The sequence below is a fragment of the Sceloporus occidentalis genome, unplaced genomic scaffold (genome assembly GCF_023333645.1).
Source record: "Sceloporus occidentalis isolate IW3139 unplaced genomic scaffold, rSceOcc1.0.p SCAF_1, whole genome shotgun sequence".
In the NCBI taxonomy this organism is placed as follows: Eukaryota; Metazoa; Chordata; class Lepidosauria; order Squamata; family Phrynosomatidae; genus Sceloporus; species Sceloporus occidentalis.
The window spans coordinates 52008056-52025429 of NW_028316981.1; positions in this window are offsets into that span (position 1 = coordinate 52008056).

Here is a 17374-nt window from a genome sequence, read left to right on the forward strand (position 1 = left end):
AGTAGTATCATCCATAAAGTTAACTTCTGAATAAAAAACATGAAGTTCAAAGTAGACTTTCAGGTGCTATGGAAAAACACCCAAAGGCTGGAGATACTGTTCTGCTAAAAGCAGTCTGTTGTTAATCAGTTGATCTGCTCTTACCACATATAAACAATAGCACAGAGCGCTGTACATTACAAAGAATCACAAGAGTAAGAACTATAGAGTCTCCATCTCTTGAACAACTTTTGAAAACAATGTGTTCTCCTCATCCAAGTGCAGGTGTCACTCTGTAAAAAAAAAGATAGGCTTGTTGGGGGCCTGCATTCATCTGCTTCATGCTCTAGGCTCAACATGTGGTATGTCAGCCATTCCTACCTTCACGTATGCAAGAAATGGCATCAATAATGCTAGGAAAGGTAGAGGCTAGAAGAAGGAGGGGAAGACCACAGACCAAATGGATGGATTCAGTAAGAGGCATGGGCTTGCAGGACCTGATCAGAGCAGTGGAAAACAGGGATACGTGGAGATGGAATTGACTCAAAGGCAGCTTACAAGAGAAAGGAACCTAAGATGGGCTTACAACTCCTGGCATCTCTGACCATTGCCCATGCTGGCTGCAATTGGTGGGTGTTGTTTGCCAAAACATTTGGAGGGATCTGGGCTGGGGAAGTCTGATACATAACCCTATTGTTGTATATTATGACCAGCAGCACTTCTCTGGTGTCTTAGAAATAGCACATTCTCAACCTGAGGTGTCTGAACTGGAATTTCTGGAGCTTGCAAATGGAGAGAAATACAAAATCTTGAATCTTCTGCATACAATTCACTACTACTCAGGTGAGTTAGCAGCCATACCAACAGTTGTAACAACACAGCTGATAGTTTTTTGTGGGTTTTTCAGGCTATGTGGCCATGTTCCAGAAAAGTTTCTTCCTGACGTTTTGCCAGCATCTGTGGCTGGCATCTTCAGAGAATGTTTGCCTGGAAAAGACTTGGGCCACAAAAAACTATGGATGCCGGCCATGAAAGCCTTCGACTTAACACAGCTGATGTTTTGATACTACAACATGTTATGCTATAACTCCTTGTGGAGTTATCAGAGAATAGAATAATATAGGAAACTGTTTTCTGCTGAGCTAGACCTTTTGTTCTGCTTGCTCAGTAGTATCTACACTGATTGGCAGTACCTCTCTGGGGTTTCAGACAGCTCTAACTTTTTGGAGTATCTGGGATTTTCCAGCTCCAACTAAAGATTCCAGGAACTGAATGCTGGACCTTTCCCATCCAGGGCATGCGCTGTACATGCAACACCCTTTCCCCATCAGATATGCCCTTACAACTGTTGATCTTCAGAGTGTCACTTTGATGAAATTTGATGACTAATAATTGGGAGTAGCTTGAGTAGGTATATTATGCAATTTTCTTTTCAAGGTATCATCTGGGAAACCAGCCAAAAGTAACTTACAGTAAGTACAGTGTGAGATACCCTGTACAAATGTGAAAATAGGGTGGGATGTTTGGATGGGAAACCTTTATCCTGGGGACACAGCCAAACTGCATGGCCGGCACATGGAAGCAGAAGCCTTTCAGCTTTTGCATAGATCCACACTATAAAAACATAACCTGATAAAGAAAGAAACATGTTGCTCTTGGGTCAATTAAGACAGTTGGCTCAGCACTGGGATAGAAATTTCCAAGCAATAAAACAAAAATTTGGCTTCCTTTTGTTCTCTTCATATGTCTGGAGAGTGATTAGCAGCCAAGATGTAAAGCAAGGGGACAGGGAATTTGTGTTGCCTAAAAGCAGTGAGCGGTTTTGATTTATAATAGAGAACCTTTTCATACTTCATTGCCAAAATAGCTAGCCTATTTTCAGTGCGCCATTTCCATAATTCTTTGAGAAAACTAAGGTTTCTCCAGCATGGTGTAGTGGTTTGAGCACCAAACTGTGATTCTGGAGACCAGGGATTGAATTCCAGCTTGGCCATGTAAATCCACTAGGTGATCTTGGGCAAGCCATACTCTCTCAGCCTTAAAGGATGGCAATGCAATGGCAAACTCCCTCTGAAGAAACTTGCCAAGAAAACCCCATTATAGGTTTGCTTTGGGGTCACCATAAGTCAGAAACAACTTGAAAGCACACAACAACAACAGCATTAAGCAGGCACATGAACGGAAACCCATAGAGTTCTATGCCTACACACACACACACACACACACACACACACAGGTCTTGAAGATGTCATGGGATTCTTTGTCCTTTATAGAGTAGCCAATAATAAACAATAACACTAGATTAGGGGGAGGAATAATTTACCTGCTTGGATTTTATTTTATAGCTTAAGAGAAGTTATTACGTTTTAAAGCAACAAACAAAAACAAACAAACAAAAACAGTGAAATGACAATACTGTTTGGATAGCCATAGCTCACAATCTCCTTTTTCAAGATCTGAGTTAAACTTGGGGCTGAAAATGAAACCATTCCCAAGATGAAGTGGTAACTAGGAACCAGTGTCTTCCTTCAGTAGCAATATCGCAGGCCAAATGCCCCTTTACTGTTTGCTAGTCAGTTCCTGATCAGAGTCCATATTAAATGGTATTAGTTGTCACTTTTCTGTGAAGCAGCATGGAAATTATGGGGATATTTACTGCATTGGTTTGATAATGTGTAGTGACTCTGAGTTGTGTAACTAATGACTATTTGTCTTTTTTTAAAAGTAGATATTTATTGTATGCCTCTGAATTCCCGCTGCCTGGGAAAACAAACAGGAAGGTGCCATCGTCCTGATTGTAGGCTCCCCATAAGTATGTGGTTGGCCCTTGACGGAACAGGATGCTGAAGTATAGAGTCCTTGCTGGTTTAGCAGGAATATTATCATGTATACATCGTAGATTGTTGAAGACTTTGCAGATCATCAGTATATTGAATTATGAGTGGAAGATTACACGCAATCATTACCTTGAAGCCCAAGAAAAGGACAGCCAGAATTGTGGCAATAAACCTCATGTGATGAGATTGTAATAATTCAGTCCATATAATAGTTTCATGAAGGCATCCTGAACTGGCTAGAGCTCCGAACACTCTCAACAAAGCACAACTAGGGATGATGAAGAAATCAAAATGGATCTATTTGGTATCAGAATTCTGATAGTCTACCATAACAGAGGCCACATAGAGTTGGAGGTAGGAATGCCCACAGAAAACATGGAGCAGACTGGAAGACTCTCAAATCAGAAATATGTACATATGAATTTATATAAATCCTTCTGTGACAAATGACAGTACCTCTGATTTTTTTTTGGTATTGTAGGGCATAGTCTTTCACCCAACATTGCCTTGCAACTGATTTAACTGCATATACTCCTCTGCATGGTTCTCCCTCTCACCTACCCATAACCCACTTCCCACAGAAACATCGTTCATGTCCAAGAATGAGGCACACACACATCCATGCAGCCACATTCAGTCCAGAACACAACTTTGTTCCATTATATTTCTAGTGCAATTGCTCTAAAGTGCTGCTGAACTCAATCCAATTTCTAAGCCAATCCATGGGCAGAAACACTCACTTTAAGGTACAATGCAAGATGTGCCAGGGAACAGCATCTCTCTCCCCAAACAGTAATATAATACAGAGAAAATCCTAGACTTCTTGGCAATTAATCTTTATTCCTTTATTTCCTGTATTTCTGCATAAACTTTCCAGATAGTAAACCCTAATGTATTCAGTGTGTAAACACACATGGAAAAAGTGTGTGCACTGAGAGAAATTTGCCTCCAGAAACCTGTATGTCTGTGTCTGTGTGTGCATGCATACATATCGACAGGCTGCCTAGTGACTAGAGTGCCCAAGAGAGTATTATTGTATTGTTGAAATCAAGAAGAAAAGCAAGAATAGTCAAAACAGAGCAGTTGTAGATAAAACCTCAAAGGGAGGGATTACTTCTGCTTGTCTGCTGTCAATTGCCAGTTCAGTTGGGGGGAAAACAAACTGAAATTGTCCATCGCTTTAGAATCTGAGAGTTCCTGGGTGCTAATGAAAGCTTTACTAGTTTGTATCAAATTAGGATGGTTTTCTCATTTTTGTTGTTGTTGCTAACTGCTATCTACTACAACTTATGTAAGCCCTCTGAATGAGAGACCTCCAAGTCACCCTATCATCAACAGCTCTGCTCAGATCTTGCAGACCCAGGGCTGTGGCTTTCTTGACTGAATATATCTATCTGGATTGCAGTCTTCCTTTTTTCATGCAGTCTTCTACCTTACCAAGCATTATTGTCTTTTCTAGTGAGTCATATCTTCTCATGATACAGCCAAAGTATGATAGCCTCAGTTTAATCATCTTGGCTTCTAGGAAAAGTCAGGCATGATTTGCTCTAGGATTCATTATTTGCCTTTTTAGCAGTACATGGTATCTGTAGAACTCTTCTCCAGCATCACATTTCAAACGAGTTGATTGGCTTCCTGTTGGCTTTCTTTTCTGTCCAGTTTTCATAACCATATATAGAAATTGGAAATACAATGGCATGAACAATCCTAACTTTAATATTCAGTGATACATATTGACATTGCAGCATCTTGTCTCATTCCTTCATATCTGCCCTTTCAAGTCCTAGTTGTTTTCTGATTTCTTGACTGCAGTTTCCATTCTGATTAAAGACTAACCCAGCGTATGGAAAATCTTTAACTATTTCAGTGCCTTCATCATCCACTTTAAAGTTATGTAAATAATCTGTGGTCATCATTTTTGTTTTCTTAATGTTCAGCTGTTGGAGCTTCCTCCTTCACCTTCCTCAGTAATTGTTCTAAGTCTTTGCTGTTTTCTGCTAGCAGTATGGTATCATATGTATATCATAAATTGTTGTTGTTCCTTCCTCCAATTTTCACTCTTCCTACCTCAGAATTTAATCCTGCTTTATGCATGATATGCTCAGCATACAAATTAAACAGGGTGATAAAATCTCACTTCGTAATTCTTCCTTTAAATATACTCTCTCCTCCTTTTCTATTGAAACCTGGGCACAGAGGCTCAGGCATGAATCTAGAAGTAATCTGAGCCTTCAAGGTTAGTGTGGCTATAAGGGATCCAGTATGAATTCCTATGCCTTGATATATCTCATTTGACTGGTCAGGCTCACCTCTGTCTTGCCTGGATTTTGTTTAAACACACACACACACACACACACCATCTAGACCATTGTTGGTATCAGAACTGCACCCTTGAGTTTAGATGGAAAGGAGAGATAGCTATAGTTGGATGGCATCCATACTTGTGACACTCAGCTCCCAAACACCAAAACATCAAGAAGACACTCCCTGCCAGCTGTGACAACTCATGGGTCCCACTGTTCTAGGACACCCCAAGCAGAGACTCCAGGATGATTTTAAACCCCAGAGCACCAACTGTTGAGGAAAGGGGTCCTGAAAGTACCCTGTCTTTTGGCAATGTAAGTGTTTATTACAAATTCCATTACAGAAGGAAGCGGGAGAGATGATGGCAGTGGATGGCTTCCATGTTAATGGGATAATCTGCTTTGGTTTTTTCCCCCCAAAATCAAATCTGCTTTGATTTCTCATTCCAAATTTTAAAGGAACGTGTCAAGCCTAATCTCCAAATAGTTCCAACACCTTCAGCAGCTTCTAAAGTTTATTTTATTTTATATGAATTTATTTATTTATTGGATTTATATCCTGCCTTTCTCCCAAAATGATATTCAAGGCAGCTCACAATAATTTTAAAAAACAACAGAACTGAAACATTAATTACAAAAGTTTTTTTAAAAAAAAGAATTTAAATTGTGTTTCATTTTATCCAGTTAGTCAATTTATCTGATACTGCAAAATCCAAAAACGCGATCCAATTTTTTCTACAGATCTGGCAGCTTTTCATAGAATTTTGTAAGAAAGGAAAAAGAGACAGTGCAATGTTAGGTTTTGATATCTAAGGATAAATTCTTTTCTTTATATAGGAAACAGATGTATATATGATTAAGGTAGGTTCTGAGGGGGAAAACTTGATGTATAAATTTGAGAACTGTAGTGAGTGATGTGCAGAAAGTCAACTGGGATGGTGGGAGGGGGTTTATTAATTGTGTTTGTCTAAAATTGTTTTCTTATGTGTTTTTTCTTTGTTTTTGTTGTCTTTGTGGTACTGAAGACTGTTTTGTGATATTTTTCTTATCTATAAAAATTTAATTTGCATTTTTAAAGAATTAAATACTATTATTAAAACATAATAATAATATTAAAACATAACAGTTAAAAACACAACATAGGTAAAAACATTTCTATAAAAACAGCAGACCAATCACACACACACACATTACATAAGTAAAATTAACACTTCAAAAGCCCACCTAAATAAGAATGTTTTCAGCTGCTGGCAGAAAAGCAACAGAGAGGAGGCTGCCCTGACCTCCCATGGAAGGGAGTTCCACAGTCTGGGAGAAGCCATGGAAAAGTCTCTCTCCCATGTCCTCACCAGCCACACCTGCAAAGATGTTGGGACTCAGAGAAAGCCCTCCCCTGTCGATCTTAACACTTGGGCTTCCTTATACAGTCAGCCCTCCTTATCCATGGATTTTTTATCCACTAATTCAAGCATCCACGGCTTGAAAATACTTTAAAAATATACAAATTCCCATAGGCAAATCTTGATTCCCCCCCCTTTTTTTTATATATAAGGGATACCATTTTGTTATGCCATTATATGTAATGGGACTTGAGCATCCACAAATTTTGGTATCCACATGGGTTCCTGGAACCAACCCTCAGCGGATACTAAGGGCCCACTGTATAGGTTCCCATGGCTGAGGCAAACAAAAACTGCATCCGCACTGCACAATTAATCCAGTTTGACACCACTCAACACTATGGAATTTTGCAAACTGTAGTTGTAACAAAATACAGTTCCCAGAATTCCATAACATTGAGTCATGGCTGTTAAACTGGTATCAAACCAGGTTATTTCTGCAGTGTGGATGCAGCCAAAAACCATGAGACAGTTCTATGTTCCACTGATAAAAGAGCCACTAGTCATCACTGGGGAGAAGGGAGAAGGAGTGAGGCTCCAGGTGACAGGGAAATTTACTGAGAGTAAATCAGGAAACAAACCAGCCCAGGAATTCATGCCTGCCACAGACAATGTGAATAGAAAAACAAGCCAGACCAAAGGCTCATCTTGGAGCTGGGGAAAGAAGCTTGGTGACTGTTAATTTGGTGTCCGTTTTTATTTAAAGCTAGCTAAATATATATTTATTGTAGCATAAGGTCTCCTATTTTTCCCCCTACAGAACCACTAAATGCCCTCAATAGAATTGCCCTTGGGAGCTAAGTGTGTTAAAGCAACCACAACATACTGTTTCAAAACCAAGCATTTTCACGTTGAAAATGTTGTGTGCCCTCAGCCTCAAGCCCTCATGGATAAGCAATGCTGCCCAAGTGTTTCTCCATGGTGTGACCCTCGTCACGTATAAAGACTTGATTGTGCTGGGCCAAAGGTAAAATTGGGAACATTATGCACTGTGCAGAGCTTTCCCAGTGTCAAGGATGGTATTTGTCAACATGTTATATGGTTTTTATACTTAGCATCCCACACAGTGTGGGCTCTTGGCCCAGCAGTCATACCATTCATACTTCTGCATTGATTCACTGCTGTTCTGGGTGGTGGAAGGAAAGAAGGGCATGCTAAATTGGGTACAGTATATATTTTCTTTTTAAAAAATGATGGGTGCTGTTGGAACATAAAAGTCTGGCTATTTAAGTTAGTTCAACTTGCTACAAACCTTTTGAGATGAGCTATCACACAATGCAAGGATATTTGCGATTGTCAGCAACTGAATCACCTCCACAAGCTTTTTCTTTCTGAACACATCAGAATAAAAAACTGTTATTTCTCTAAGGATGCGTACGCACACACTTAATATGGATTAGTGGCACCTTTTCAGACAGACAGCATGGTGTAGTTGTGTGAGGGTTGGACTATGACTCTGGAGACCATGGTTCAAATCCCTGCTCAGCTGTGAAAACCCACTAAGTGACCTTGGACAAATCACACTCTCAGCCTCAGAGGAAGACAAAGGCAAACCCTCTTTGAACAGATATTGTCAAGAAACCCCATGATATGGTTGCCTTAGGTTTGCTATACGTTAAAAATGATTTGAAGGCATACAGTAGCAATAAGTGTTTTAGCATACTTTCAGTGGTGACTAGTGGCTGCCATGTCAGTGGATGGTGAATCTGCTTGGGGTTTTAGTTGAAACTTTAAAGGTTCTGCAATTATTGGAGACATGGGACTGCATCTTGAGTAACTCCTTTAAAATTCAGACTAAAATAGTGAGCAGATTTACTACCCCATTGATGGCAGAAGTCATCAGTTGTCAATGCAGTGTACCCCATTTTATTAATGGAAGCTGAATCTGTAACCAAGTTGTGAAGGATGGTGTTACCAAAATGCCAAGATCCCAGAGAGTACCCATAACCAATATTTAGTAGGGAAAGTTTTGTTAGCTCAATTGAAGCTGCAAAGAGGGCATTGAGCAACTGAAAGCAGGGATCAAGCCTGTGTATACCAGTTCCGAGAAACAGAACTCCAGAATGCAAGGTCCAAATGCAGTTTTACTTATAACAGCAAAAATGAAAATTGACTTTCACATAAAAGCACACACTCATACACACATACAACAACTACAGTTGGCCCTCTGTTTTTGCCGTGGATCTGTCCTGGACCACCACCACCCCGCAAGAAAACGAAGACTTGTGCTTATTCAAGCCCCATAGGCTTGAATGAAGCGCACCCCCATGTGAGTGGCAAGGGCGTGCTCACATCTTTGAAAATAGCAGAGGTCACCCCTCCGCTTATATTCAAGGGCATGGATCCCAGATCCACGCATTAGAAGGGGTGACTGTAATGCTCTAAAAAGTGTTAGCAGATGGTGGTCTTCAGGATTGCAGAGGGTGACACTTTACCTGATTCCAGAAGGAGAAGTTCTGTTCATGGAGTTCTGTCAAAGGGAAGTGGCTCAGGACAGTGCCTATGGATCTGAGTTGGCCAGCAGTTGCTGAAGAGGCAAGTGAGATACAGAGTATCTGTCTGACATCAAAACAAGACCAAACTGGTAGTGCCAAAGCAGATGTACTTATACACCATAACATATTCCAGGGTAGTTTTGGGATTAAGGTGAAATTCCCAGGAGGGAAGAATAGAGCTGGAAGTCTGTAAATGACTGGAAAATCACAGTGAATGGCCCTGGGCAAAGGAGTCTCACTCTCCGAAGGGTAATCTTGGACTTCTGTTTATGTGTAAACCCAAGGTCTATCAAACTACCATCACTCCCATCAGTAAAGGGATTATGTAAATTCTGATTTAAATTGATCTATCCCAGCTAAGTGCCCTGGCTTCTGCCATGCTGAGCCAGCAAGCTCTCCAAATATAGCTATGGATGTCCTTATATGGCATGGCTGGTTTCCTGCACTGGAGGTGCCCTGTTGGCTGTTGAAAACTTCCCTTTAATATCAATGTTTTATCAAAAAGAGGGGGTGAAGAGGGAGGCTAGATCTTGGGGGTAGCAATGAATTTCCATTTATTCACTCGAATTGTATGTTAAGGTTAGTGTGGGGATCTCTCTCCACAGATGTATCCATACTGGACACTAACTCGATCCCAGTTTTGCTGCAATGGTTCCATCCTATGGAATTCTAGGATCTGTGGCTGATGCATTTAACATTCTCTGCTACAGGACTCTACTGCTGTAGTTCAAAAAAGAGTACTAGGACTCTCTAGGAGAAGTTCATTACAAAACTACAAATCCCATGATTCCATGGGACCAGAACAGTAAAAGTGGAATCAGAATGTTATAACTGTGTGGTGTTGATACAACATTGTTCTCTATTGTATTTAATTCATTTATTATATTTTAATCCAACTTTTCAGGCAAATATGATTTCCCAAAGTAACATAAATAAATATAATTGGCTGAAGGCTAAATTAAAAAAAAAAAAACACCAGTCCCCCAACAACACATTCTGAAGCTTGTCTGCCAGAAAGGACCAGAGCTACAGTGGGCCCTCCTTATTCACTGGGGTTAGCTGCACAGGACCACCGTGAAGGTGGGCAAACTGAATTAAAAAAAACAAGAACACTTTTTTTTCCTGAGACAACACCTCTCTAGGAATCTCTAGGTCTTCCAGTTCAACTCTATAATCAACATCTCTTGGAAGCAGACCATAGAATCATGCCTAGAAAACTGCTTTTTCTAGGAACCACTGGCAGAGTTGTGCTGGAGGACTTAGAAGTGCTTAGAGAGAACATAAAATCTGCAAATAATCAAATCTGCAAAAATCAAAGCAGCAAATGTGAGACTGTATCTCTAATTCTAAAGAAACAGGTGAGACTAATTATTCCATGTTTGATGCTATTGAAAGATCTAACGGAATCAATGGGGGGAGCATTCTCTCCATTCAACTTATAGCAAAGACCATCTATTAGCATAGGAATGGGTAGCTTGTGGTCCTCCAACAGTTGTTGGACTGCAGCTCTTATCAGCCCTGCCCATCTTGCCTGATGGTAATGATGATGTGAGTTGTTGTGCACCAATATCTGAAGAGCCACAAGTTGTCAATCCCTGCACAAGGGCAACCAAAGTAGTTTCAGTTCTGAAATTGGCTCTGAAACCAGATTGGAAGGGATCCCTCAATAATCTCCATCATCTGGACATTTTTATCTCTAATCATCTTCTTTTTACATTGAAGGAGAAATGAAGAAAACAAGTTTACTGTGTGCATTTTGCAGAGGAAAAAAGCAGTTGTATTGATCAGAAAATGAAAGCCAAAAGCCGTATCATGGCTGAACAGTGAAAGCACAAAAACTACAGGCAAATTGAGATCAACAGTGCTCATCATCCGGCTGAGTGTTTCAGAAGGCAGATGAGGAGGCAGGAAGGAGATCAGAAAAGAGAAATAAGTCAGGGTTGGGGGAAACAAAACCAGATTCTGAAAGTCCTTATGCTCCTGCTGGCTAAGATTCTACTTCATCCTGGTGGAACATAATGCTCTGCCAGCATACTTCTGGCCCCTTCCCCTTCTTTGTTATGAAATGTGAGAGATAGTACTGGATTTTACAAGCAAAATAATCAATTGGTAAGTGAGAAGCTGAATAACAATCAGTCCCTGGCCCACCTATCCCTACATACAGGATTTAGCAGAGAAAGACAGGAAACAATTTAGTCTACTTTGTAGAACATACAAAGTAACTTTACTTACAAATTAGTTATGCACAATCAAATACATGTTCTAATGGAGCAAAGAGAAGAGAAAAGTGGTTGTAGTTTGCAATGATGCAGGAAATGATAGTGCATGGCAAGGGAAACAAAAAGCATGCACACATGCAAACTGTCACTAGTTTTTGTAAGTACAGTCATCCCTCAGTATCCACAGACCTCTCATCAGTGGATTCAACTATCCATGGATGGTAAGCCCACGTTGTCCCCAATGGCGGCACATGGCCATACCACCATTAGGTCCCCAATGGCAGCACATGCATGCAGACACACCCCCATTGGGGACAACGGGTCCTATTGTCCCATGCACGTGCCGCCATTGGGGACAATGGAACTAAAGCATCCACAAAGGGAGGGGGTCTGGAACAGATCCCCCACAGATACCTAGGGCCAACTGTTCTACAAAGCCTAAATACACTATAGGGATCAGAGCCTGTCTGATCTTGGAAGCTCAGCAAGATCAGCCCTGGTTAATACTTGGATGGGAGACTGACAAAGAATATCAGTTGTTGTAGGCTATATTTCAGAAGAAAGAACTGGCAAAACCAGATCTTGAGTATTCATTTCCCTTAAAAACTCTATGAAATTCATGGGGTTGCCATAAATCAACAGGCAACTTGAAGGCACCTACACATACAGGCATTGTAATTCTAACAATCTGCCTCAATGCAGTCAACATTTTCCATACTGGAGCATGCTCCCATGGCCAATTAGTGGCTCGGTAAGGGCAATGGGTTTCTGGGCAATTTTCAACTGTGGCTTCATAACTGGGAAAGGATCTTCCTCCCAGATCTCTAGTGTATCCACATATACTTACTGGAGATCTGAAAGGATGATATCTCCCTTCATACAGAGATGGGAGGTACAGAGGCATCCCAATAAAGTATCGTTTGTGCATATATGGATGCCCGGAAATAGGGGACCTTGCCCACTATATATTGTTCTGCCCACTTTATAGAGAACCAAGATAATGTTTTGTGACACCCTTAATTGAATCTAGCTATAGTCAGAGCCCACAAGATGTAGTCTTCCACCTCCTTGTGGACTATGGCAAATACATGACTTGGAGAGTAGCCTTGTATGCCCTAGCGACCAAAAAAATTAGGAAGTAATACATAACAGAGTTAGTCATAAGTGGTAAAGGTGATGACAAAATTTGAGAAACTTACACTGGGTATAACAATATTTTAAAGTTTTAATCTATAAAGGTTTGTATTTTTGATATAAATATGATCTGTTTGAACTTTGTATGCATTTTGTATGTATTGTTGTTTTATGCAAGGGCCATTGGCCATAAGCAATAAACCTGACTTGATATCTCCCTTCAGCTGGCTGGAGAACCATAGCTACATGCTGCCTGGATGCTACTGTCCCTAACCATAGCCAATAAATGGTGGTGAGAATGTGTGCCAGTGTGGATAAAATTCAGTTTGACTGAAGAAGGAGTCATTGTGCATGAAGGTACCAAAGACCTTCTTGCAGAACAATATAAAAAACATACACAGTTACCTGTGCTTGCCACCAACAGGATTCCAGCCACTGTGTCTTGGTTTGTGATGGATAGTAAGAGTGAACAGATATTCAAATGCAGCTCCATCAGTGATTTACAGGTATCAGGTTGCAGCTAGGGAACAGTTTCCTGGGAACAAAGAGGCAATGGCATTTGGTCCAGCTGTAAACTCATGTCTGTCTCTGTTCTGTTCATAGGCCCCTTGATATATAGAGAAAAGGGAGGAACTAAACAGTCTCTGTATTAACATTTTTGGAGATCACTTTGGACAACATCCCAAGCAATTTTACCTAGTGGTCAAAGTCTCACCTCCTGGTAGAATGCATTCTTCCTCCTCCAGGTCTTACTGTGTAATGGCTAGATTTTGTGTTTCTTAAGACTTCAGGAATGTAGAGGCAACCTTGACCATACAATAAAATCCCAATTGTGAAACTACCTTTGTTTTATTGTTGCATGCCTTCAAGTAATTTTTTATTTATGGTGACCCTAAGGCGAACATGTCACAGGATTTTCTTGGCATGATTTGGCCAACCAAAAAAATAAAATAAAGACAATGTGTTTTGGGGTGTGCCACAGTAGATGAATTCCAGATTATAAAGAGAGACACTTCCTGTAATCCAGTTCAGGAGTGGGGATATCAAGAGAGAGAGAGATCTTCCTCATTTGTGTTCTTCTTTAATAATAGAGTTTAAATTTTGATGGGGTAGACAAAGCCACTTTGGTCTTATGTACATTAGCTAACATTCTGTCAAGACTATGTCAGTATTTAGGAGAAACAATAGTGCATGTTGTTAGAATGCTGCTTTATAAATAAAGGTTAATAATAATAATAATGCAATAACATTACCTTCTTCAATTTGAGACTTCAATCTTTGTGCTAAATTATCATAAAACCCTGAGCTTAGTAAAGTGGCCATTCTAGCTGGGAGACTGTAGTAACTCTGTTTCACAAGAATAGGAAGAGTCCAGCTGAATTGTACCAAGGACAGAATCTTTTGGGATGACATACTGTGCCTTTGCCTGATCTCCCATTACACCAGTGTATCTGCTGTTATGCTCATTGTCCAAGAAGATATTCATCACCTTCTTAAGCGATGACATACATACCCCGGGGTAACCAATATTTTCAACACTGGAGCATTCTCCCATTGCCAATTAGTGGCTGAAGGTGAGTTGGTGGGGGTACCTGAGATACAACTCTGCAGTTGGAAGACAAAAGGCTAATGATTATGCATGAGTATGGTAAAGATCTAAAAGGATAATCTCTCTTCTCTTTTCCAAGCTGCACAGATGCAGCAGGATACTGCTTGATCTCACTTGCCCTCCATTGATGGCTAATCAGTTCTGAGGACTTAGGGGTTATACAGACTGGCACTTTGTGCCGGCCTGTGGACAGGGTGAGGGCTGAGCATCCATATGCTCCAAGCCTTTACGCCACCACCTGGGCACCATTTTGGTGCATGCCCTTCTAGATGGTGTGCACATGATGACACACCTCTGCTGCAGCACCCAAATAGTGCAGCATGGAAGGGGTATCATAACACCATGCCACAGTGCTTATGATGCCCCTTCCAGGGAGCTGTTTGGGGCGGCTTCTTTTTGCTCCCTCCAGGGAGCGAATTGGTGCTACTGCATGCAGTTGCTGCAGCACCAATCTGGGCAAAAATGAGAGGCTGCATGCCACCCATCTGTACTGTATATCCCATAACTCTGCACTTAAAAATATTGATTGCAGTGGGGCAGACATAAACTGGTGGAGTATTACATTCCACCAGCCTCATGTAGGATCTAAGACAAGGAGTCCAACTAATTTAGGGTACTTCTTCCAACAACAGCCACCCAGCACAGGATATGAAGGCAGCAGCCGTCTCCTTCTGTTTGTTCCCAGGATCTATTTATTCACAGAGGTACATTACCTCTGAAAATAGACAGCACATAACATGTGGTAGACTATTCTACAGTTGTACGTGCTATTCTACAGTGGTACTATTCTATAGTGGAACAGGGAATTCCACATGTTAATTATGAGTTGTGTAAAATATTGCTTTCATATGCCCAGGTTGTTCTACTGATCACTATGGTCTTCAATAAGAACACAAGATAAGCTTTGCTGAGTCAGATTATTTCCAGCTCTGTAACACTCTTTTTGGATTGTGGTGACCAGAAGTCTAAGTGTGGTTGCAATAACTGTACAAAGACATTGGAATATTATTAGCAGTTTTATTTTTGATTTCTCTCCTAATGACTCCCAATATAGAATTTGCTACATACTGAGTTGATGTTTCCACTGAGTGGTCCACCACAAACCAAAATACTGATCCTTGTCCATTACGACCAGGTCAGACCCTATCAGTGCACTCCATGCATACCATTTCCTTATATCATTAATACTTTCTTAAACTAAATTGTTGCTCAAGGCAACAATCACAATATACAAAAGTTCAAAACACAGATAAATAAATCACAATCCACTTAAATATGTAAAAAAAAAATGGAACTGGAAAAAATCCGATAGGTTTATATTAAGATGGAAAAGGAGACAAAAGGGGTTTATATTTACCAGTAATATACGTGTGAAGTACATTTAAGTGTTAATTTGGGAAAAGAAAGTAACATTAATTTGATATATAGTATACGAAATAAATAAAGACAAAAGGAAGTAACATTGATGTAAATATGTACAAATAACAGACATATAGTATTATGTATTTTAGTATGTAGAAAAAATAAAATAAAAAAGATTTTTTTAAAAAAACCACAGTTAAAAAGACTGTAACATATTAAAACTATACACTGAATCCTTTTGAATATTTTAATTCTCATTTCCCCCAGTATGGGGAGGGATCATTTTGGAATTCTTCCTTATCTCTCTCTTTTTTTTAACCTTCCCATCAACTTGGTATTAAATCTTGCCACCTCACTGCTTACCCCTCACTAGTGGCATCTGGTGACTCCCATGTCAACGGAGTGACAAATCCACTCCTGATTTTAGTCCAGACTTTGAAGGAATTGTCCAAAGTCCTAAGTGCAAGGTGCTATAACCCTGCTCAGCACCCTGCTGTGATGCTATCCAAAAAACCCAGAGTGGATTCACCACTCCACTGACATTGGAGCCACCAGCCACCCCTTACTCCAGGTGCTTTATGAAAAGGTCAGAATGTCATTGGTAACACACTATATGATGGATTACTCTCCAAAAGATGTTTAGGGAACTCTATTGTTTTACACCCTTCCATTGACAGAAGTATCCATTTACTCCTGCCTTCCACTTCTTGGCCGTCTCCCCCCCCCCCCCCCCATTGTGTTCACAGTTTTCAAACCCCCTCATTCCCTCTCTTCTTTAGCCATCTCTCACTCTCCATTTAAATTCTTCCTGTGATTTTTGTTTTTTCTTGCTAGGGAAAGTGCTGTAGTCCCTTTCGTCCCTTCAGTACATTAGGGGCTCATCGTGAAAAGAAGGATGTGGGACAATGTTTTGTTTCTCTGTCAAGAGTACTGGGTGTCCTGCTCTCTCAGTGGTTTTTTTGTTTGTCTTTTAAAATATCTAATTGGTGTGACATGTCTGCATTGTTAATGAGTGCTGTGTATAAAAAAAAAAAGTAAACAGAAAATCCCCTAGAACACACTGGAACATTAGTTTCAGATGCTGACAGCATGTGCTCTTCCTTCTTGCCACTCCTCATGCTTCAATGCTGCTTCCCAGCCGACTTCTAATTTTGCTGCATAATCGCCTCCTTTCCTTTCTGCAGACAGATGCACAATGAATGCCTAACATCTCAGCTATTTCCTTTTCTTCTGCCTCCAATTTTGCTCTTTCATCTTAACATGAAACATAAGCCCCTCCAACAGAAATCTACCATGCTCACGTACACAGTCACATAGAAAGTACGTTGAACTGCTTAAGATTCTCCTGCTGGCAGACAGCTCATGTTAATTTCTGCTGGGTCTCTGTTGCATTATTCCCTTTTAATTGTTGTTGTTGTTATTCTTTAGCTTTATATACATGGCACACAGTGAGATGCCTTGCTTTTTGTGGCAAGACTATCAGAAAGGAATTTCAAACATGCAGGAAATTGTGGGTGTCAATTTCTTCAGAAACCACAGTGTTTTGAAACAAGGTACATACATTGCGTTCTGTAGAGTGGAGATGCTTTAGAATGTTGTCTTCAAAATACAGAATGCCAGGAAAGGAAAGGAAAGGAAAGGAAAGGAAAGGAAAGGATAGACCCAGCACTCCTCATTCTGAAAGAGAGGTGTACTTATTTCATATTCCTTCAAAACAACAGGAAAAATTAGTATTTTATCTTGTGGAGCATTTTAAATAAAACCAAAAGAATACTCCATCACACATAGTAAGACGTCATAAACCAAAGCTAATAGGTACTTCTAACTGCAATCCTCATAGGCTAGCCATTTCCCCCTGAATACAAAAGTTATGTATTTATTCCCCACCCCCCATCTTAGAGTAACACACAGACTAGCCACTATGTGTATTTTAGACTAAGGAAATGTATGTAGGCACACCAAGGATGAGCAACCTGGTCAGGACTGTGGGCCAGTATTCTGCTTTGAGACCTTATAGGTGCCACATAGAATAGGAA